This window comes from Bidens hawaiensis, unplaced genomic scaffold (assembly GCF_021521415.1).
Source record: "Bidens hawaiensis isolate Kalapana, Puna unplaced genomic scaffold, B.hawaiensis_p1.1 tig00022687_1, whole genome shotgun sequence".
NCBI lineage: Eukaryota > Viridiplantae > Streptophyta > Magnoliopsida > Asterales > Asteraceae > Bidens > Bidens hawaiensis.
In genome coordinates this window covers 141,833-166,187 of record NW_027493543.1, presented here as the reverse complement: position 1 = coordinate 166,187, position 24,355 = coordinate 141,833, and positions in this window count along the sequence as shown.

The window sequence follows — 24,355 nt, the reverse complement described above, 5'->3', positions numbered from 1 at the left end:
ACGTATGATAAGTTAATGGTACGTGAACGCTCTTCGGAGATTGCACGTATTGTCAGGAAAAAATATTTAAGGACAGGTATAGTGTGAAGCTATGGAAGAAAGGGTACCGGACCCTAATAATATCCGAGGATGAAGGGTACCGGACCCTGATAATATCCGAGGATGAAGGGTGACCGAACCCTAATAATATCCGAGGATGGGGGGTACCAGACCCTAAAAATATCCGAGGTATGTAGGGTGAAACGCCCTTTATAATGTATGGTTAGATATGAATGTGTACGGACGAATGCTGATCTTGATATGTTGTAAGGTGTACCTTCGGGCACATATATGTGTATGAAAAGTAAGTTATATGATTAACTAGAACTCACTCAGTATAGCTGACTTTTAGTATGCACGCAGGCAAATAGGTTGAGGCAGCTCACTTGACTGAAGACACATGACATGGAAATTGAAGATACTGGCATCTCAAAGAAATGTTGTGATGTTTTAAAGACTATGTTTTGTGTTAATTGACTTCGAATGTTTTATAAGACATGAATTGATGGTTATGTAAAATGTTATGGTTGAAGTTTTATTATTCCGCGAAAGTTTTTGTTAACTCTGATATTTAGAACTGCGTTTATGAGTAAATCTAACGTTAAAGTAGGGCTACCGGTAACGGGGCCTTACATGATGAGACCCAAGACTCGTTTATTTTTTTCTACTATAAAATTGGTTTTTTTAATTATAAATAATATTTATGAAAATTAATAATATACATATGGTTGATGAGTCCCAAGACCCGTTTATTTTTTTTACTATAAAATTGGTTTTTTTAATTTAAATAATATATATATCTTTTTTAAAATAAATAAGATATTAATTTTTAGTGTATCCTATTTTATAGGAATTTTACATCAATAATTTGGTGAGAATAACTTTTTATTTAATGAGATGTTATAACCCGTTTAAGGAATATATGGGTTTGATAAGATCCATACCCATGAATTCTGGTCAAATGCATGAGAAGCCTCTATTTAAAAATCAAGCAAATCCGGTGACTACAAAAAAAGGGGAAACGACCACATCGCGACACCTAGGATTTTTGGATCTTCGTTTATATATATATTATAGATATAGATATTACATATAAAACATTTTAGATGGATAAGATACTAATTTTACCATTTTAAGATTCTGCTAAATTAACTAAGGAGACGCCGCTAAAATTAATGAAGTGGCCGCCGGTGACCTTCCAATTCCTCTCAACGTACCTTTGAATTCCAATTCCTCCACATTGGTAATTATGAACGCCTTGAATGCTTCATCGGTTACCACCCCTATCTTCATTCAATCATCGCATTCGATCGTCCCTCCTATCTAGATAGGGTTACAAAACAATCATCGCCTGATAATCGTAAGTTGTTTGATTCCAACCTGATGCTGCTATCTCAATACTAAGTTTATTTAGTTGTTTTTGGTTTGTAACCTAAATTCTTAATTAAATTTGGTTTACACACATAATCAAAAATCACATGTAGTATTGGATTATTTAAGCTACGGCTAAAAGAAAATGAAATTAGATTTCATCAATTATAGTTTTTATGAGACTTTTACTTGTATTTTAATTTGTTTGCAGGTTTGATTAAAGGGTTAGACGAACAAGGTGGAGAAATATAAAGAGAGGAGCTGATGTTTTTTCACCAAATCTACTTTTGCCCCAATCCCTTTCACTGATGTTATTTGAAATATGAACTTGAATATAGCTTTTCCCCTATAGTTGGTCTTGATGGAAGAGGAAACAGTCGACTCTAAAGGGTAAGCTTTGTGAATTTATATTATCATCAATGTGAGATGGTGGATTATGTAAATAGTTGTATCAGTAGCATAGTCCTCCTGCTCATGGTTCAAATGGTTGGTTAAATGGGTCAACAGTTATTAAATGGGTTTCATAATCTTTTCCAAAACACCTTTTCGAATGGTATTTTGTAACATCATTTAACACTTTATTAATGTCGTACGTTGATGCAGAATGGTAGTGACAATCTTTTAAAAAGTGCATTCAAGAGTGTCATCTTCCGTAGGGGTAGCAGTTTGCGTATTGAGAAACCACTTGCGCGCAATCCAAAATAAGATTATGATGGTAACATTTATATTTCATATTTAGATGTCAAAATATCATTGACAAATATTTGTTTAATATATATTAATATTATAGACATTCCTTTCATATTCAGGTATTGTTCACTTTACAATATGTTCAGGTATAGAAAAACGAACATCCTTAGTTACAGAACAGATAATGTAAATTATAATGCATTTTATTTGAAATCAAGAACCCCTAAAGGTTAACTAAGGCATACTGCTAATCAATAGCCACTTTTTATCTTCTGTGGCTTTTGTCACCGACGGTTATGCTGCTATGGAAAGGGTTACTCAAGAGCATCGTTAAGAGGTATGTCATTTTATATGTGAATATTGGAGTATTGTCTATGTGATTAATGTTTATCCAAACTGTTAATCTGATTATTTACACTTGACATAGAAAATTTGAATGGCTTACTCTAGGCCGGCTATTTCAAAAGGCAATAAGTTTACAAGAACTTTTATAATTTAAATTTGGAAGTTGTTTGTCTAACTAGATTGCCAGGTTATATCTGTACTACTTTTTTAATTTGTTATGAAATATTACTTAATTATTGGGTAAAAAAAAATACTATTTTGCATGGGTTAATACTCATATTGGGTTTGCCCATTGCACGATGATACCGACATTTTTTTATATGATTCAGGCCGATTCTTGTTCTGCCACTAACTGAAACTTAATTTGTTTAATGCGAACAACCTGGAGCTGAACATGATTTTTTTGCTGCTCTTTTTAGAGATCTAAAGTAAGTTCCATGAACATGATTTTAAGCACATTACTTTATTGTTATACATCTACTTTTAGAAATGTAAATGAACTTAATAGTTAAACAAACAAGGTTTTCGTGTTCATGTTTGTTTGTTTATAAAATTAGAATGCTCACATTAATAGTATAAACGAACAATTCACAAACATAAACTAAAAACTTATATAACCGAAAATATGCAAATGAACAAGCAAGGTTTCCATGATTATGTTTGTTTGTTAAGAAAACGAACATGTTCGCGTTTGTTTATGCTTATTCGTTAATAGCACAAGCAAAAAATTCACAAACATAAACTAAAAACTTTATATAACCGAAAATGGATTAATGTATTTTGACAGTCAAACATAATTGAGCAAAATCCATTTAAAAGTTAACGCGCCAATCAATATGTTTGGCCTGAAAATTTTAATAAGCATAAACAAACAAATATAAACGAACACTCACAACCAAATGTAAGCAAACATTCACGAACAAACATAAACGAACGTTCACGAGCAACATAAACAAACGACGCGTGCTCATCTTTGTTCATTAAACGTGCAAAAAAATTTTGTTCATGTTCATTCGCATATAACTAAACTGTTGATGGTTTGTATAAATGATCCAAGTCCATTAGCCATAATTATAACAAAAAGATAGTAACAGACTATTTTACCCTTATGGAGTTTGAGTCTTGGTTCTTATAAAGATTGCATTTTGAGATAGTTTTTAATTATAAATCTAACTTATGGTTTCTTGCAGGTGTTGTTAATGTCCTTAAAAGGGGATGTAGTTGGCTTGAATGTGACTGCAACTTTTAATGTATTTCTTATGGTATGTAACCTAAATGAGAAATTGAATCGAGTGCTCTGATCACGTCTGTTATGTTATCTAATCGTCATCATCATGTAAGAAATCCATTATGTTTGTGAAATGTTAGTTGATTTGGGATCGATTTCATTATTTAGGTTAGAGGGACACACTCTTTTGTTACATCTTCTGTTTGTTGTTTTTCTTGCTAAAAAACGGTTTTTAATTTTTTTTCTAGCCTCTAACATGTTCTTCAAACAAATATTTACATAAAAATACAACATTTGATAAAAAAAAATTTTAATACATATATACTGTTTTTTAAATTATTTTCTTTTTGCCTAATATTGTTGTCTAAAATGACAATTCTTGGTATCGTAAACTATAAGGAATCCAAGTTTTACAATCGAAAATATCAGTAATAGAAAGAACCACTACTAACTGAATCACAATAGTGTTCCCGCCGCAACGCGCGGGCACTCTTACTAGTATATATATATATATATATATATATATATATATATATATATAATCTAAAGATTTTCTTTTTTAGTTAATTTTCATTGTTTAATATTTTGTGAAGATTCTGTTGGACATGCACTAATATACATAGTATTTATTTCCATTTTTGAGTTAATTTCCATTGTCCACTTCCAATACAATGTGTTTTTTCAATATATAGGATATATTTTTCATTCTTAAAGACATCAAGATAGCTTAGTTGGATGGTTTGTGTGCTATGACGCACATATGACCCGGGACGGGAAGAGAAAGACTTTTTTCTACGGCGAGCTTTCTCTCGTAAAGCCAAAGACGCCCCAAGACAAGTTCCAACTGTTGGGAAGGGGACATGATCAATAGAACCTGGCTGGATCCGGGCTGGGAGAGGGGCGCCCATTCCTAACCACTTTCGAAAAGGTTCGCTCATGCTGGAGGGAGCATCCCCACTTAGTGATCGGTTCGCTAGTTCACGCAAATCCGAAGAAGTTATCACGGACGAGCCACAAGCAGGGAAACTTGCACGTGTGGTTCTGGCCGGGCTTTCCTGAGGTATCTAATAACCTTGCTTCTGCTCGCCGCTGGCGCACCTCTCCTAACTATTGCCCATTTATTCTGGAATAATCTTTTTAGGAGGGACAATTTTACATATTTCTGCCAAATCCTTCTATTATTAAGTACGGCTGGTACCATTTCGATGTGTTTCGATTCTTCCGAACAAGAGAGGTTTGATGCTTTTGAATCCATTGTATTAATTCCACTTCCTACTCGCAGTATGCTCTTTATGATCTCGGCTTATGATTCAATTGCCATGTATTTAGCTATTGAGCCTCAAAGTTTATGTTTTTATGTGATCGCAGCATCAAAAAGAAAGTCTGAATTTTCCACGGAAGCCGGCTCGAAATATTTGATCTTAGGTGCATTTTCCTCAGGAATCTTATTGTTTGGGTACGACCGGACAACTACCGATATCTATTAATATCTTTTCTTAGAATGTTGTTGTTAAATATATATCTATCTATATCGTAAACTATCGGATCGAGTATTACTTAGATGTGAAACTTGCGGACCTCATTGGTTGTGATATTGATCTTACGGGGGGAACAAAATCAAAGAATATATAGACTGACTTGTAGAGACCCTCTATGTAGTTGTCTATCTAGGGTGATCGATCTACATCTTTCCCCATAGCCCTGGGGCTGTGTCTCGATCTCCTATGTGCGAAATCTAAGGGACTTGTTCCTATGGAGATTCCCCTTGGTCTAATTCCACGCCTTATGACGAAAGGGGAGTCGGCGTGGCGTAAAGTGAAGATTGGGGAAGTAGAGAAAAATTACCTTCTGGGGTATTCCGAAGGTGTAACCTAGGCAACAAAAAAGGGGCCCGATACTTCAACTAGAGGAGCGACCTGTTGGTTCACCAAACCCCGACTCAGCGTCACACGTTCTCCAGGTCCGAAGGGATCCAGTGCCCAACTACCGACTCCTCCCGGAATTGCGTTATCGGAGCCGAGCCAGGAATGGCCGTTAGTGGACACCCACCTTCACCGGTTAGAGAGGCCCTCTTTAATACATTAAGAAAAGATGTTCACAGGGGCCAGAAAGACTCGGTCATAGGAACTTAGACCACCTACGCGCTGGTGAAAACCACCTCGACCGGATCAGAGAAAACAACAATGTCGAATCAGGCCGCCCCTCGCCTTGAAAGAATTCACACGCGGCCACCAGCTTTCCCAAAATAAGGGGGGATCTGCTGCTTACTGCTCACGGAAACATCCAACCTATACTATAAGTCGTCCGCCTATTTTTCTGATCTCCTTTCCTTCTATTCATCATATTTTTGGCTTTGACCCATTTAAGGTGAAAAATGGGGTTGATATGTTGGCTAAAAAAGAGGGAGAGAGGAGAGCCTTGGGGTACGCTCACTTCTGCATTTTTGTTTAGGTTCTCGAGATTCTCAATCGCTTTTTTAGCGGGGAGGAAGAGTGCGTGAATGACGATTCTCAGACGAGGGAATCGTTCCTCCCTAAATAAAAAGAAGTTAGTTCTCTTGATAGAGCTTTCACGTCTGCGCATAGAATTTTTTTCCTTTCCATTCCGTTCTTACCATATCATGGGCAGTTGGGTTGGAATCCGCGTGATGGTTCGAAAGTGCTTTCAAAGATTATTCGCATCCCCAGAGAGATACATTGTTTCCATTGTGACTTGGTCGTCAAAAGGGGCACTACTAGTGTTGTGTACTTTTCATTGAAGCACACCTTTCGCTAGGAAGGGATCAGTTACAAGTACGAAATGCTTTTCACATACAAGTCGGATAGCGCGATAAGGCAGTTACACTCCTCCGCCTGGCATTCCAGTTCAAATACTAGTGAGGTAGACAACCTCATGTCATGCGTGAAAATAGTAAGGACCTTGCCTACGGGCTCATTGGGACACTCAAGTACGAAGGAACTCTCCACTTCATTAAGGAAGGTTTCAGAGACAGAGGATCAAAGCAAGGAAACGAGACGACCGGAGGGAGGGTTTGGTATGGTAGTGAGACCAATAGGGAAACATAATAAATAGGGAGTATGTGAAAGATCCATTGACACACGAAGGTAGAAGTCAGGTGTGTATTAAATAGCATAGCTACTAAATTCGTAAAGACTCCTTCCTCTTTTAAGTTAAGTGAGGAACTCGCCTGAGGGAAAGGGACTGCGACCTTCAACTCCCAAGATATATCATATAATATAGCATGTTGCCCTGAAGAAGGATTGGAGTGATTTTCCTTCGGTCCATAAACGCAAGAATCGCGAGACGGCAGACATCGGCCGATGAGGCTAGTAGGGCCCTAGTCCTGTAACCATTTAGAAGGGGCAATGATAATTCCTAACTGAGAAGTCACCACGAGCATAACAATCTTATTGGAACTTGAAAGAGAAGTGAATTTGTGAATGCCTAACTGAACGTTCAAGATTGGATTCAGAAGCTGAGGCGACCGGAAGAGAGGCGAGCGAAGTGAGGCCACTTTATAGTCCATAATTTCATAGAGATAAACGGTTCAGCTCCCTTCTAAGCTTTTAGAGGATTAGAGGAATCATCGATGAAAGTGTTACTTACTTACTTACTTACGAAGATCGACTGGATAACCTTCTACTGACAGAGTGGTGGGTGCTACTGTCTTATCTTATCCCTTCTTCTTTTAGTTCAGTCAAGTTATGTATTAAGAATTTCAACCCCCTCAAAGCCCATGTTCGAATCCTATTCCACGCAACTAATTTTTGATTTATTATGGCAATGATGTGGCATTGATGTGGACAAGCTAGTTGAATGACATGTGTATAAATTGATGTGGAGAGGCTAGTTGAATGACATGTGTACAAATTGTATTGCTTTAATAGTATGTAAAGATATTGGAAAAACAGTTTGGATATACAAAAATGTCAAAAAGTAAAAATAGGACATTAATATTTTAATCAAACATATATATTCCAAATGAAAATACGGTTTATATATAATCAGGACAGCTTCATCAAATCAGAATACGGTTTAAATCGGAAACCTATTGATGTATATTCCATGTAAATGTTGGTCAAACCATTATTATGGACATATATTTGAAATTCAAATTTAAATCATATATCAAAAATGTAGAGAAATACCATAGACAAATTCGAGACCTCCATTTACTTATTTATGTAAATTAGTTAAGTTATTAGTGAACTTATTATTATATATCGATTATGGACCATTTATTTTAGTGAACTTATTATTATGTAAATTATGGATAATTAATTTTAAATTAAGTTGTTATGTTATACCAAAACTATATACAATTACGATAAACTCATATTAAATTTGACTTGGGTGAAACGAATATTTTCTTATATGAAAAAAATACTTCAAGGTATCTCCGATATAAATGAATATTTTCTTATATGAAAAAATAATGAAAATGAATATACATGATTATTTAAAAAATAAATATAAATCAATATAAAAAAATACATCTTCTAAAGTCATCCTCAATCTGTGATTTTAAATAACATGAGTGGGACAATAACCTGAAATAGTAAAATCGAATATTAATATTGCTATTATGGATTATTTTAATTATAACTAATAACCGGAAAATTTTAAAGGTGTTACCGGAAAAACGATATTGTGAGAATGACCATGTTATCTCGGATTTTTTCGTAGAATTTAAATTGATATTAGGTTGTATGACTCGTGACATTCACCTGAATATATAAAGTAGAATATAAATGTTGATGTTATGGAACATTTGATATTTAATTTATAACCAGAAAATTTAAACGTCTTACCAGAAAATAACAAATAATGATAATAACCATGGTATCTCCGTTTTATATTAAGAAACTAAAATCAAATATTCCATAAATCAATCGGGTAAATTACTTGAAATAATAAAGTTTTGTTATAACATTGAAATAATGGAATATTAGAATTATAATTTATACCCGAATAATTTAAATGTCTCTTACCGGAAAAACCAAATAATGATACTGAACATGGATGAAGCTAATTTATATTTAGAAACCTAGAAGAACAACATGTATAACAAAAAAACAAGAAAAAAATAAAACTTCAAATAAATATAAAACACTCATTGTTATAGGTATAACACATAAACGGAAAACATACGGAAAAACTTACCGGAATAACGTAAATACGTATAAATATTAGCTTTATCGCTGTTTTTTATTTAGAACCTAAACTGATTTTAAAAAATCAGTTAACAATGAAAATAAAGATAAAAAGGTTAGATCTACAATAACCGGAAGAAAATATGATGTTGCCGGAAAAAGATATAACATTGCTGGAAAATCATATAACATTCTTGGTCATTAAAGTATAATATACAACCTTTCCGGAAAACGATTAATCTCGATCTACATTACCGGAATATGGAAGATGGTGAATGTTGGAGTTAGTAAGCTGATTGAGAGAGAGAGAGAGAGAGAGTGTGTGAGAGAGAGAGATTAAAATATTAATATATATATATAATCTAAAGATTTTCCTTTTAGTTAATTTTCATTGTTTAATATTTTGTGAAGATTCTGTTGGACATGCACTAATATACATAGTATTTATTTCCATTTTTGAGTTAATTTTCATTGTCCACTTCCAATACAATGTGTTTTTTCAATATATAGGATATATTTTTTATTCTTAAAGACATCAAGACAGCTTAGTTGGATGGTTTGTGTGCTATGTATTAAGAATTTTATCTCGCTCAAAGCCCAGGTTCGAATCCTAGTCCACGCAACTAATTTTTGATTTATTAAAAAAATGTTTGATTACTTGACAATGATGTGGCATTGATGTGGAGAAGCTAGTTGAATGACATGTGTATAAATTGATGTGGAGAGGCTAGTTGAATGACATGTGTACAAATTTTATTGCTTTAATAGTATGTAAAGATATTGGAAAAACAGTTTGGATATACAAAAATGTCAAAAAGTATAAATAGGACATTAATATTTTAATCAAACATATATATTCCAAATGAAAATACGGTTTATATATAATCAGGACAGCTTCATCAAATCAGAATACGGTTTAAATTGGAAACCTATTGATGTATATTCCATGTAAATGTTGGTCAAACCATTATTATGGACATATATTTGAAATTCAAATTTAAATCATATATCAAAAATGTATAGAAATACCATAGACAAATTCGAGACCTCCATTTACTTATTTATGTAAATCAGTTAAGTTATTAGTGAACTTATTATTATATATCGATTATGGACCATTTATTTTAGTGAACTTATTATTATGTAAATTATGTATAATTAATTTTGAATTAAGTTGTTATGATATACCAAAACTATATACAATTACGGTAAACTCATATTAATTTTGACTTGGGTGAAACGAATATTTTCTTATACGAAAAAAATACTTCAAGGTATCTCCGATATAAATGAATATTTTCTTATATGAAAAAATAATGAAAAAGAATATATATGATTATTTAAAAAATAAATATAAATCAATATAAAAAAATACATCTTACAAAGTCATCCTCAATCTGTGATTTTAAATAACATGAGTGAGACAATAACCTGAAATAGTAAAATCGAATATTAATATTGCTATTATGGATTATTTTAATTATAACTAATAACCGGAAAATTTTAAAGGTGTTACCGGAAAAACGATATTGTGAGAATGACCATGTTATCTCGGATTTTTTCGTAGAATTTAAATTGATATTAGGTTGTATGACTCGTGACATTCACCTGAATATATAAAGTAGAATATAAATGTTGATGTTATGGAACATTTGATATTTAATTTATAACCAGAAAATTTAAACGTCTTACCGGAAAATAACAAATAATGATAATAACCATGGTATCTCCGTTTTATATTAAGAAACTAAAATCAAATATTCCATAAATCAATCGGGTAAATTACCTGAAATAATAAAGTTTTGTTATAACATTGAAATAATGGAATATTAGAATTATAATTTATACCCGAATAATTTAAATGTCTCTTACCGGAAAAACCAAATAATGATATTGAACATGGATGAAGCTAATTTATATTTAGAAACCTAGAAGAACAACATGTATAACAAAAAAACAAGAAAAAAATAAAACTTCAAATAAATATAAAACACTCATTGTTATAGGTATAACACATAAACGGAAAACATACCGGAAAAACTTACCGGAATAACGTAAATACGTATAAATATTAGCTTTATCGCTGTTTTTATTTAGAATCTAAACTGATTTTAAAAAATCAGTTAACAATGAAAATAAAGATGAAAAGGTTAGATCTACAATAACCAGAAGAAAATATGATGTTGCCGGAAAAAAGATATAACATTGCTGGAAAATCATATAACATTCTTGGTCATTAAAGTATAATATACAACCTTTCCGGAAAACGATTAATCTCGATATACATTACCGGAATATGGAAGATGGTGAATGTTGTAGTTAGTAAGCTGATTGAGAGAGAGAGAGAGAGAGAGAGAGAATGTGAGAGAGAGAGATTAAAATATTAATATAAATAGGACATTAATATGTTAATCAAACATATATATTCCAAATGAAAATACGGTTTATATATAAACAGGACAGCTTCATCAAATCAGAATACGGTTTAAATCGGAAACCTATTGATGTATATTCCATGTAAATGTTGGTCAAACCATTATTATAGACATTAATTAGAAATTCAAATTTAAATCATATAACAAAAATGTAGAGAAATACCATAGACAAATTCGAGACCTCCATTTACTTATTTATGTAAATTAGTTAAGTTATTAGTGAACTTATTATTATATATCGATTATGGACCATTTATTTTAGTGAACTTATTATTATGTAAATTATGGATAATTAATTTTAATTAAGTTGTTATGATATACCAAAACTATATACAATTACGGTAAAACTCATATTAATTTTGACTTGGGTGAAACGAATATTTTCTTATACGAAAAAAATACTTCAAGGTATCTCCGATATAAATGAATATTTTCTTATATGAAAAAATAATGAAAAAGAATATATATGATTATTTAAAAAATAAATATAAATCAATATAAAAAAATACATCTTACAAAGTCATCCTCAATCTGTGATTTTAAATAACATGAGTGAGACAATAACCTGAAATAGTAAAATCGAATATTAATATTGCTATTATGGATTATTTTAATTATAACTAATAACCGGAAAATTTTAAAGGTGTTACCGGAAAAACGATATTGTGAGAATGACCATGTTATCTCGGATTTTTTCGTAGAATTTAAATTGATATTAGGTTGTATGACTCGTGACATTCACCTGAATATATAAAGTAGAATATAAATGTTGATGTTATGGAACATTTGATATTTAATTTATAACCAGAAAATTTAAACGTCTTACCGGAAAATAACAAATAATGATAATAACCATGGTATCTCCGTTTTATATGAAGAAACTAAAATCAAATATTCCATAAATCAATCGGGTAAATTACCTGAAATAATAAAGTTTTGTTATAACATTGAAATAATGGAATATTAGAATTATAATTTATACCCGAATAATTTAAATGTCTCTTACCGGAAAAACGAAATAATGATACTGAACATGGATGAAGCTAATTTATATTTAACACCTAGAAGAACAACATGTATAACAAAAAAACAAGAAAAAAATAAAACTTCAAATAAATATAAAACACTCATTGTTATAGGTATAACACATAAACGGAAAACATACCGGAAAAACTTACCGGAATAACGTAAATACGTATAAATATTAGCTTTATCGCTGTTTTTTATTTAGAACCTAAACTGATTTTAAAAATCAGTTAACAATGAAAATAAAGATGAAAAGGTTAGATCTACAATAACCGGAAGAAAATATGATGTTGCCGGAAAAAGATATAACATTGCTGGAAAATAATATAACATTGTTTGCCATTAAAGTATAATATACAACCTTTCCGGAAAACGATTAATCTCGTTCTACATTACCGGTATATGGAAGATGGTGAATGTTGGAGTTAGTAAGCCGATAGAGAGAGAGAGAGAGAGTGAGAGAAAGAGAGAGAGTGAGAGAGGGAGATTAAAATTTTTTTATATATATATAATCTTAAGATTTTCCTTTTAGTTAATTTTCATTGTTTAATATTTTGTGAAGATTCTGTTGGACATGCAATAATATACATAGTATTTATTTCCATTTTTGAGTTAATTTTCATTGTCCACTTCCAATACAATGTGTTTTTTCAATATATAGGATATATTTTTTATTCTTAAAGACATCAAGACAGCTTAGTTGGATGGTTTGTGTGCTATGTCTTAAGAATTTTATCTCGCTCAAAGCCCATGTTCAAATCCTAGTCCACGCAACTAATTTTTGATTTATTAAAAAAATGTTTGATGACTTGACAATGATGTGGCATTGATGTGGACAAGCTAGTTGAATGACATGTGTATAAATTGATGTGGAGAGGCTAGTTGAATGACATGTGTACAAATTGTATTGCTTTAATTGTATGTAAAATTATTGGAAAAACAGTTGGATATACAAAAATGTCGGAAAGTATAAATAGGACAATAATATGTTAATCAAACATATATATTCCAAATGAAAATACGGTTTATATATAAACAGGACAGCTTCATCAAATCAGAATACGGTTTAAATCGGAAACCTATAGATGTATATCCATGTAAATGTCGGTCAAACCATTATTATAGACACTAATTAGAAATTCAAATTTAAATCATATATCAAAAATGTAGTGAAATACCATAGACAAATTCGAGACCTCCATTTACTTATTTATGTAAATTAGTTAAGTTATTAGTGAACATATTATTATATATCGATTATGGACCATTTATTTTAGTGAACTTATTATTATGTAAATTATGGATAATTAATTTTAAATTAAGTTGTTATGATATACCAAAACTATATACACTTACAGCAAACTCATATTAAATTTGACTTGGGTGAAACGAATATTTTCTTATATGAAAAAAATACTTCAAGGTATCTCCGATATAAATGAATATTTTCTTATATGAAAAAATAATGAAAATGAATATACATGATTATTTAAAAAATAAATATAAATCAATATAAAAAAATACATCTTACAAAGTCATCCTCAATCTGTGATTTTAAATAACATGAGTGGGACAATAACCTGAAATAGTAAAATCGAATATTAATATTGCTATTATGGATTATTTTAATTATAACTAATAACCGGAAAATTTTAAGGTGTTACCGGAAAAACGATATTGTGAGAATGACCATGTTATCTCGGATTTTTTCGTAGAATTTAAATTGATATTAGGTTGTATGACTCGTGACATTCACCTGAATATATAAAGTAGAATATAAATGTTGATGTTATGGAACTTTTGATATTTAATTTATAACCAGAAAATTTAAACGTCTTACCGGAAAATAACAAATAATGATAATAACCATGGTATCTCCGTTTTATATTAAGAAACTAAAATCAAATATTCCATAAATCAATCGGGTAAATTACTTGAAATAATAAAGTTTTGTTATAACATTGAAATAATGGAATATTAGAATTATAATTTATACCCGAATAATTTAAATGTCTCTTACCGGAAAAACGAAATAATGATACTGAACATGGATGAAGCTAATTTATATTTAACACCTAGAAGAACAACATGTATAACAAAAAAACAAGAAAAAAATAAAACTTCAAATAAATATAAAACACTCATTGTTATAGGTATAACACATAAACGGAAAACATACCGGAAAAACTTACCGGAATAACGTAAATACGTATAAATATTAGCTTTATCGCTGTTTTTTATTTAGAACCTAAACTGATTTTAAAAATCAGTTAACAATGAAAATAAAGATGAAAAGGTTAGATCTACAATAACCGGAAGAAAATATGATGTTGCCGGAAAAAGATATAACATTGCTGGAAAATAATATAACATTGTTTGCCATTAAAGTATAATATACAACCTTTCCGGAAAACGATTAATCTCGTTCTACATTACCGGAATGGAAGATGGTGAATGTTGGAGTTAGTAAGCCGATAGAGAGAGAGAGAAAGAGAGAGAGAGAGAGAGAGAGAGTGAGAGAGGGAGATTAAAATATTAATATATATATATAATCTAAAGATTTTCCTTTTAGTTAATTTTCATTGTTTAATATTTTGTGAAGATTCTGTTGGACATGAACTAATATACATAGTATTTATTTTCATTTTTTAGTTAATTTTCATTGTCCACTTCCAATACAATGTGTTTTTTCAATATATAGGATATATTTTTTATTCTTAAAGACATCAAGACAGCTTAGTTGGATGGTTTGTGTGCTATGTATTAAAAATTTTTATCTCGCTCAAAGCCCAGGTTCGAATCCTAGTCCACGCAACTAATTTTTGATTTATTAAAAAAATGTTTGATGACTTGACAATGATGTGGCATTGATGTGAAGAAGCTAGTTGAATGACATGTGTATAAATTGATGTGGAGAGGCTAGTTGAATGAAATGTGTACAAATTGTATTGCTTTAATAGTATGTAAAGATATTGGAAAAACAGTTGGATATACAAAAATGTCGGAAAGTATAAATAGGACATTAATATGTTCGTCAAACATATATATTCAAAATGAAAATACGGTTTATATATAAACAGGACAGCTTCATCAAATCAGAATACGGTTTAAATCGGAAACCTATTGATATATATTCCATGTAAATGTTGGTCAAACCATTATTATGGACATTAATTAGAAATTCAAATTTAAATCATATATAAAAAATGTAGAGTAATACCATAGACAAATTCGAGACCTCCATTTACTTATTTATGTAAATTAGTTAAGTTATTAGAGAACTTATTATTATATATCGATTATGGACCATTTATTTTAGTGAACTTATTATTATTTAAATTATGGATAATTAATTTTAAATTAAGTTGTTTTGATATACCAAAACTATATACAATTACGGTAAACTCATATTAAATTTGACTTGGGTGAAACGAATATTTTCTTATATGAAAAAAATACTTCAATGTATCTCCGATATTTTTTGAATATTTTCTTATATGAAAAAATAATGAAAATGAATATACATGTTTATTTAAAAAATGATTATTTAAAAAATAAATATACATTAATATAAAAAAATACATCTTATAAAGTCATTCTCAATCCGTGATTTTAGATAAGATGAGTGGGACAATAACCTGAAATAGTAAAATCGAATATTAATTTTGATATTATGGATTATTTTAATTATAACTAATAACCGGAAAATTTTAAAGGTGTTACCGGAAAAACGATATTGTGAGAATGACCATGGTATCTCGGATTTTTTCGTAGAAATTAAATTGATATTAGGTAGTATGACTCGTGACATTCACCTGAATATATAAAGTAGAATATAAATGTTGATGTTATGGAAGATTTGATATTTAATTTATAACCAGAAAATTTAAATGTTTTACCGGAAAATAACAAATAAAGATAATAACCATGGTATCTCCGTTTTATATTAAACTAAAATCAAATATTCTATAAATCAATCAGATAAATTACCTGAAATAATAAAGTTTTGTTATAACATTGAAATAATGGAATATTAGAATTATAATTTATACCCGGATAATTAAAATGTGTCTTACCGGAAAAACGAAATAATGATACTGAACATGGATGAAGCTGATTTATATTTAGAACTTTGAAGAACAACATGTATAACAAAAAAACAGGAAAAAAATAAAACTTCAAATTAATATAAAACACTCATTGTTATAGGTATAATACTTGAACGGAAAAACTTACCGGAAAATCGTAAAAAAAAATCAATTGTTATAGCTTCATCTCTGTTTTTAATTTAGAACTTATACTGATTTAAAAAAAATCAGTTAACAATGAAAATATAGATAAAAATGTTAGATCTACAATAATCGGAATAAAATATGATGTTGCCGGAAATACATATATCGACAATCGGAATGTTATTATAAAATAGAAACTTACCGGAAAACGATTAATATCAATATAGATCTAGTTTAGCCGGAAAATATGAGAGGGTGAAAGGAGATTCGCCTAATAGAGATAGAGAGAAAAACATGATTAGGGTAAAAAATTAAGAAATGTTATGGTTTAAATATATGTTAGTAGATGACTTGGAATGATTATGAAAGGTAATTGGTAATATGACATTGATGTGACAATGATGTGGAGGGGCTAGAATGTTGACAAGTGAAAATTGTTGTTTGCTTTAATAGTATGTGTAGATAGGGTAAAGTTAAAATACAAAGGACAATAAAAATGAGAATGGTGAGAAGGAATTTAGTCCATTGATCTTAGATTTGAATGACTGAGATTAATGTTGGGTCAAGAATTTGACCCAAATGAGGAGATTTGACCGAAAACGAAGAATATGGAAGATTGGAATCTTCTCAACCTCCTCAGAAACTGCTAAGTATTGAATCCGAGCACACCTTGGACCTTCGAGTAAGCTTTTACTTAGCCGAGTACGAGATTTTGCCTCCCGGGCAAGGTTTACTTCAAATAGTCTTCTTAAGTGGATATCTGTAAGGCCCCGTTACCGGTAACCCTACTGTCGTGTCGGATTTACTCATAAACACAGTTCTTCAAATCAGAGTTTATTAAAAACTTTACGCGGAATATAAAACGTCAATCATTTGTTACAAAACATTAAATCTTTTCCTTGATACCATAACACCAAAACTTTATATTTAAAACATCTTTACTTCTTTCTTCAAATGCCAGCCGTTCAATCCATGCCATGTGCCATCCTCATGCTAACTCTATAATCAGCTCACCTGCGTGCATACTAAAAGTCAGCTACGCTGAGTGAGTTCTAGTTAATCACATAATCATACAATACATTCTTGCATTTCATACTTTCTTACCTTCATACTTTTATACATTGTAACATCCGGAAATTTCAAAGGTAATATTAATTATATTACTTATTAATAGATGGGAAGTTTACTCGGGTTATCAGGAAATAAATAAAAGAAAGTTATGTTTAGTTATTTAATGTCGAGTAAGGAACGGGTCTTGGGCTTAGTTATTTTATGAACTCGGCCTGTCTCGACCCGTAGGAAGCCAACCCGAGCCTAACCAAACCCGTAGTATATAAACGAAAGTTCTTGACACTTCCACCATTTTCACCATCTTCCTTCACTTACACCCACCCAAACACTCTCATTTCTAGAGAGAGAAGCTAGAGAGAGAAAGTTCTCAAATCACAAATCCGAGTCCACAATCTTGTTCCTAATCGTTTTTGGTAAGTCCCTCTCGAGAATCATCCGTTTTCATAACCATTTTCGACCTCAAATCGAGCAAAAACTCCCATTTTCGTAACTTGAGTTTTCGGGTCAAAAACCGCCTTGTTTTGGTGTCAAAATGCAAGCTTTTGTGTTTAAAAGTACTAGGAATCGATAGCCCTTTCAATCCCGAGCATTTCCATGTCAAAAACTTCGATTTTGGGTCGAAATCTGGAAAATCCGGAAAAACCCGTAGGTTTCTCCGTCGCCCAGCTTGAAGGAGTCGAATCAGTCCATTCGATCGAATGAGTCAATCGAACCAGTCCATTCGATCGAATGAGTCAATCGAACCAGTCTATTCGATCGAATAAGAAAGCAACCGAATGGTCTCCGCCTCATTCGACCGAATGAGATCCGTATTCGATCGAACGAGTATCTATCCGATCGAACGAGTGCCATGTTCGATCGAACGAGTTTTCCCAGCTGGTTCGATCGAGTGTGTGTCTAGTTCGATCGAGTGTGCCTCAGATTCGATCGAATATGTCCCTATTCGATCGAATCAAGCCAGAACCAAGTTGTTTCCAAGTTCGCCTAAGGTTTAACTTCGCCTGAAGTGAAGTTCGTTTATAAAATGAATTAAAAACCTAATGGAAAATGTGTTAAGGCAGTTATCGAAAACGAGTAGTAGTAGTTAATTGATATGTGTAAATATTATACAGTTAGCCGAGCCCAGTTAAAGAAAGGAATTACAATCAACGGAGAACGTAACCGTGTTCAGGTGAGTTTCTAGCCCCATTTATGTGTTATGTTTTCGGGGCTGTGTGCATACTCGATATGTTTGTTAATACGCTTATCCTAAGAGATAAGTGTATGCCTTATGTGAATGATATGATATATAGGAATGATTGCTTGATGGTACGTGAACGATCTTCGGATATTGCACGTACTGTCAGGTTGTAACACTATGTGTAAGGTAAGTATGATATGTATGTTTATGTGTATGAACATGATAGAGATAATAGAAGAAAGAAATGATAATGTATGGTTACGAAAAGGGTACCGAGCCCTACTAATACTCGAGGTATGATGTATGGTTGTATGGTGACGAAGAGGGAATCGAACCCTTCTAATATTCGAAAACAAGGGACCAGACCCTTATAATATCTGTGATGTTAGGGACCAGACCCTTATAATATCTGTGATGTTAGGGACCAGACCCTTATAATATCTGTGATGTTAGGGACCAGACCCTTATAATATCTGTGATGTTAGGGACCAGACCCTTATAATATCTGTGATGATAGGGACCAGACCCTTATAATATCTGTGATGATAGGGACCAGACCCTTATAATATCTGTGATGTTAGGGAATCGAACCCTTCTAATATTCGAAAACTAGGGACCAGACCCTTATAATATCTGTGAGGTTATAGGGCGAAAGGCTCTTTAAAACGTATGATTATGAATGTAAAGAAAGTATGTAAGTAAGAAAGAAAGTATGTAAGTAAGAATGAAGGTATGACTACTTATGTGTGTATGAAAGAAAGTTATGAGGTTAAGTACGAATGTATGTAAGAAGGTATTGTATGATATTGTATGATTAACTAGAACTCACTCAGCGTAGCTGACTTTTAGTATGCACGCAGGTGAGCTGATTATAGAGCTAGCATGAGGATGACACACGGCATGGATTGAACGGCTGGCATCTGAAGAAAGAAGTAAAGATGTTTTAAATATAAAGTTTTGTGTTATGGTATCAAAGAAAAGATTTAATGTTTTGTAACAAATGATTGACGTTTTATATTCCGCGAAAAGTTTTTAATAAACTCTGATTTGAAGGACTGTGTTTATGAGTAAATCCGACGTTAAAGTAGGGCTACCGGGTTCGGGGCCTTACATACATTCATATATTCATACTTTTATTCATTCATACTTCTATACATTCATGTATTCATGCTTTTATTCTTTCATACTTCTATACATTCATGTATTCATACTTTTATTCTTTCATACTTCTATACATTCATATATTCATACGTTTTAAAGAGTCTTTCGCCCTATAACCTCACAGATATTATAAGGGTCTGGTCCCTAACATCACAGATATTATAAGGGTCTGGTCCCTAACATCACAGATATTATAAGGGTCTGGTCCCTAACATCACAGATATTATAAGGGTCTGGTCCCTAACATCACAGATATTATAAGGGTCTGGTCCCTAACATCACAGATATTATAAGGGTCTGGTCCCTAACGTCACAGATATTATAAGGGTCTGGTCCCTAACATCACAGATATTATAAGGGTCTGGTCCCTAACGTCACAGATATTATAAGGGTCTGGTCCCTAACATCACAGATATTATAAGGGTCTGGTCCCTAACATCACAGATATTATAAGGGTCTGGTCCCTAACATCACAGATATTATAAGGGTCTGGTCCCTTGTTTTCGAATATTAGAAGGGTTCGATTCCCTCTTCGTCACCATACAACCATACATCATACCTCGAGTATTAGTAGGGCTCGGTACCCTTTTCGTAACCATACATTATCATTTCTTTCTTCTATTATCTCTATCATGTTCATACACATAAACATACATAACATACTTACCTTATACATAGCGTTACAACCTGACAGTACGTGCAATATCCGAAGATCGTTCACGTACCATCAAGCAATCATTCATACATTTCACATTATCCACATAAGGCATACACTTATCTCTTAGGATAAGTGTATTAACAAACATATTGAGTATGCACACAGCCCCGAAAACGTAACACATAAATGGGGCTAGAAACTCACCTGAACTCTGCTTCTGTTTCTGATAGCTGTAAATCCCTTCTCTTAACTGGGCTCGGCTGACTGAACAAGTTACACGTATCAATTAACTATCACCTCTCATAACGTATTTCTATCTTTATATGACCCACAACGAACGGGGGTCCGGGGGCAGCGCCCCTGGCAGCGGGGTCTAGGGGCGGCAGCCCCTAGCAGGGTCCAAGGGGCAGAGCCCCTGGCTGGGGTCGAGCTGCCAGGTCAGCTTGGAAAAATTTTATTTCCATTAACTGTCTTAACACATTTCCCATTAGGTTTTTAATTTATTTTCTAAACGAACTTCACTTCAGGCGAAGTTAAACCTTAGGCGAACTTGGCTTCAGGCGAAGTTAACCCTCGGGCGAACTTGGCTTCAGGCGAAGTTAAACCTTAGGCGAACTTGGCTTCAGGCGAAGTTAAACCTTAGGCGAACTTGGCTTCAGGCGAAGTTAATCCTTAGGCGAACTTGGCTTCAGGCGAAGTTATCCTTAGGCGAACTTGGCTTCAGGCGAAGTTAAACCTTAGGCGAACTTGGCTTCAGGCGAAGTTATCCTTAGGCGAACTTGACCGTAGGCGAAGTTAAACCTTAGGCGAACTTGGCTTCAGGCGAAGTTATCCTTAGGCGAACTTACGTTTGAAGGCGAAGTTACGCTTGAAGGCGAAGTTCATCAGGCGAACTTAATCTTGCAGGCGAAGTTATCGCGCTGCAGATCTGTTTGCCCATAACTCCTTCGTTTCTTAGCCAAATAACTCGATTTTGGTACCCACGGAATCGTATGATCCGCGCCTACAAACCCCAACCATCAAATCGGCCTAAAATCGACGTTTTAGGGGTCCGATTTGGGCAGTAAGGTTTCGGGTCCGGTTAACCCGTCAAATCCTAACCATTTTCAGTAATATTAGCTTTGCGGGATTAGTTCTTACCTTACCAACTCAGATCTATCAACAAATCTCGGGTCTCGGCTTCGAATCTTGATCGGTTAGAATGTGTGTGTTGGGGAGTTGGTGAGAAATGAGATATTTTGGGATTTTGGGGGTATTTATATCCCTAAAATCCCATTCTCATTTAACCCATCTCAATTAACCCAGGTCCACAACCCACATCCATTACCCAACACTAGCCCGACCCATACCAACTCCTATTATATTATTTATTTCCTGATAACCCGAGTAAACTTTCCATCTATTAATAAGTAATATAACTAATATTACCTTAGAAATTTCGGGATGTTACAATATCCGAGTAAGGTATGCTATTTAGTGAATTCCCGAGTAAGGACCACTGATTTGGCATCTCCGAGCAAGGTTCACTTTGTCAAGCAGGGTTGTTCTTCAAAGCTAAGTCTTTTACTCTTCCGAGTAAGGTTTGGTTAACCAAGTCCAAGAAGCCAAGTAATTGGAAGACCGGGCAAGGTATTCTTTAATAATTATGGTCCGAGTATACTTGATGAGTTAATAGAATATCTCTAAGTTATTTCGAGTAAGGTTCTGCTCAAGAAAGGTATGTACTCCCGAGTACGCCTTATCAATAAGTTGTTCAACTGACAATGAGCCGAACAGGACCATAGAAGAACAAGGTTGCTCGTAAGGATTTGTCGGGCAAAGTTTGATAAGTCCAAGAAGATTGAAGTCTACTCGGTGAATATTTTACTTGGTAAAATATTCTTTAAGTAAAGTCTACCCGGAAACTGATTCCGAGTACACTTATATGTTTACCAAGTCTGAAGGAAGGCCGAGTACACTGCGTACCCGGAGACTGAAGATTAATGAAAAGCCTACCCGGAAGACTTGTTTTACACTTAGTTTTATTTTTGAATATGTAATTTGAATATGTATTATCGGATAGGGTTTCTAAAAGGAATGACAGCTGTCTTAGGTTGGCAGGCCTATAAATGGAATATTTAGGGCACGCCGCCAGGAGACACAGAAAAACACACACAGAAAAAGAGAGACAGAATACACACGACACAATAATTGAGAATATTTTGTGTGTGACGGCTGTCCTAGGATTCCTTATAAACCCTAAATCGATTACTCCTTTTGTGTGACTAACATTATATAAATGGAAATCTTTTGAGTGAATCTTGTGTGTGTCTTCGATCTTTGGATATTCATTGTAACCGTATGTTTGTTATTGATTCCGCCTTTAACAAACGGTCATCTTTCTAAATATAGTAACCCGTCATTAACTCTCTTGTCAATACAATTTTGTGTGAGTTATGACATGATAGATTAAGATCCGAGCCGAATCGACCATCATAATCGGGACCAGACAATTAATTTAATAAATAAAAATTGATGGAAAAGGCATGAATGTAATAACCCACCTTTGTTGACTCTCTCTCCACAGGCAAGGCACATGTCAATTCCCCCATCATTTTAAAATTTTCATAACTTTTTCATACGACATTATTTTTTTTAAAAAAATTCACCATAATAATAAGCGTTTTTTTTTTTATCTTTAATATGAGTTTTTTAAAAATTCACCATAATAATTCACCATTATTGTTATATAAAAAAAAAAATTAATGGGTTTTTTAATTGTGTTTTTTTGTTGTTCATTGTGTCATTGTGTAATATGTTGTTTCCATTGTGTTTTACGTTCAAGTCATTGTGTTATACGTATTCATCATTGTGTCTTATGTTTTAGGTCATTGTGTTATACGCATTCACCATTGTGTCTTACGTTTTAGGTCATTGTCTTATACGTATTCACCATTGTGTCTTACGTTTTAGATCATTGTGTTATACGTATTCACCATTGTGTTTTACGTTTCAAGTTATTGTGTAACTTGTATTAAGCATTGTATTTTATATATTAGATAAAAAGACACAATGGTGTGCGAAAAGACACAATGACGAAAAAAGACACAATGACGAAAAAAGACACAATGATAAGCGAAAACACACAATGGTGTGCGGAAAGACACAATGACGAAAAAAGACACAATGGTGTGCGAAAAGACACAATGACGAAAAAAGACACAATGATAAGCGAAAAGACACAATGGTGTGCGAAAAGACACAATGATAAGCGAAAAGACACAATGGCGTGCGAAAAGACACAATGACGAAAAAAGACACAATGATTAGCGAAAAGACACAATGGTGTGCGAAAAGACACAATGACGAAAAAAGACACAATGATAAGCGAAAAGACACAATAGTGTGCGAAAAGACACAATGATAAGCGAAAAGACACAATGGTGTGCGAAAATACACAATGACGAAAAAAGACACAATGGTGTGCGAAAAGACACAATGAAGAAAAAAGACACAATGATAAGCGAAAACACACAATGGTGTGCGAAAAGACACAATGATAAGCAAAAAGACACAATGATAAGCGAAAAGACACAATGGTGTGCGAAAAGACACAATGACGAAAAAAGACACAATGATAAGCGAAAAGACACAATAGTGTGCGAAAATACACAATGATAAGCGAAAAAACACAATGGTGTGCGAAAAGACACAATGACGAAAAAAGACACAATGGTGTGCGAAAAGACGCAATGACGAAAAAAGATACAATGATAAGCGAAAAGAC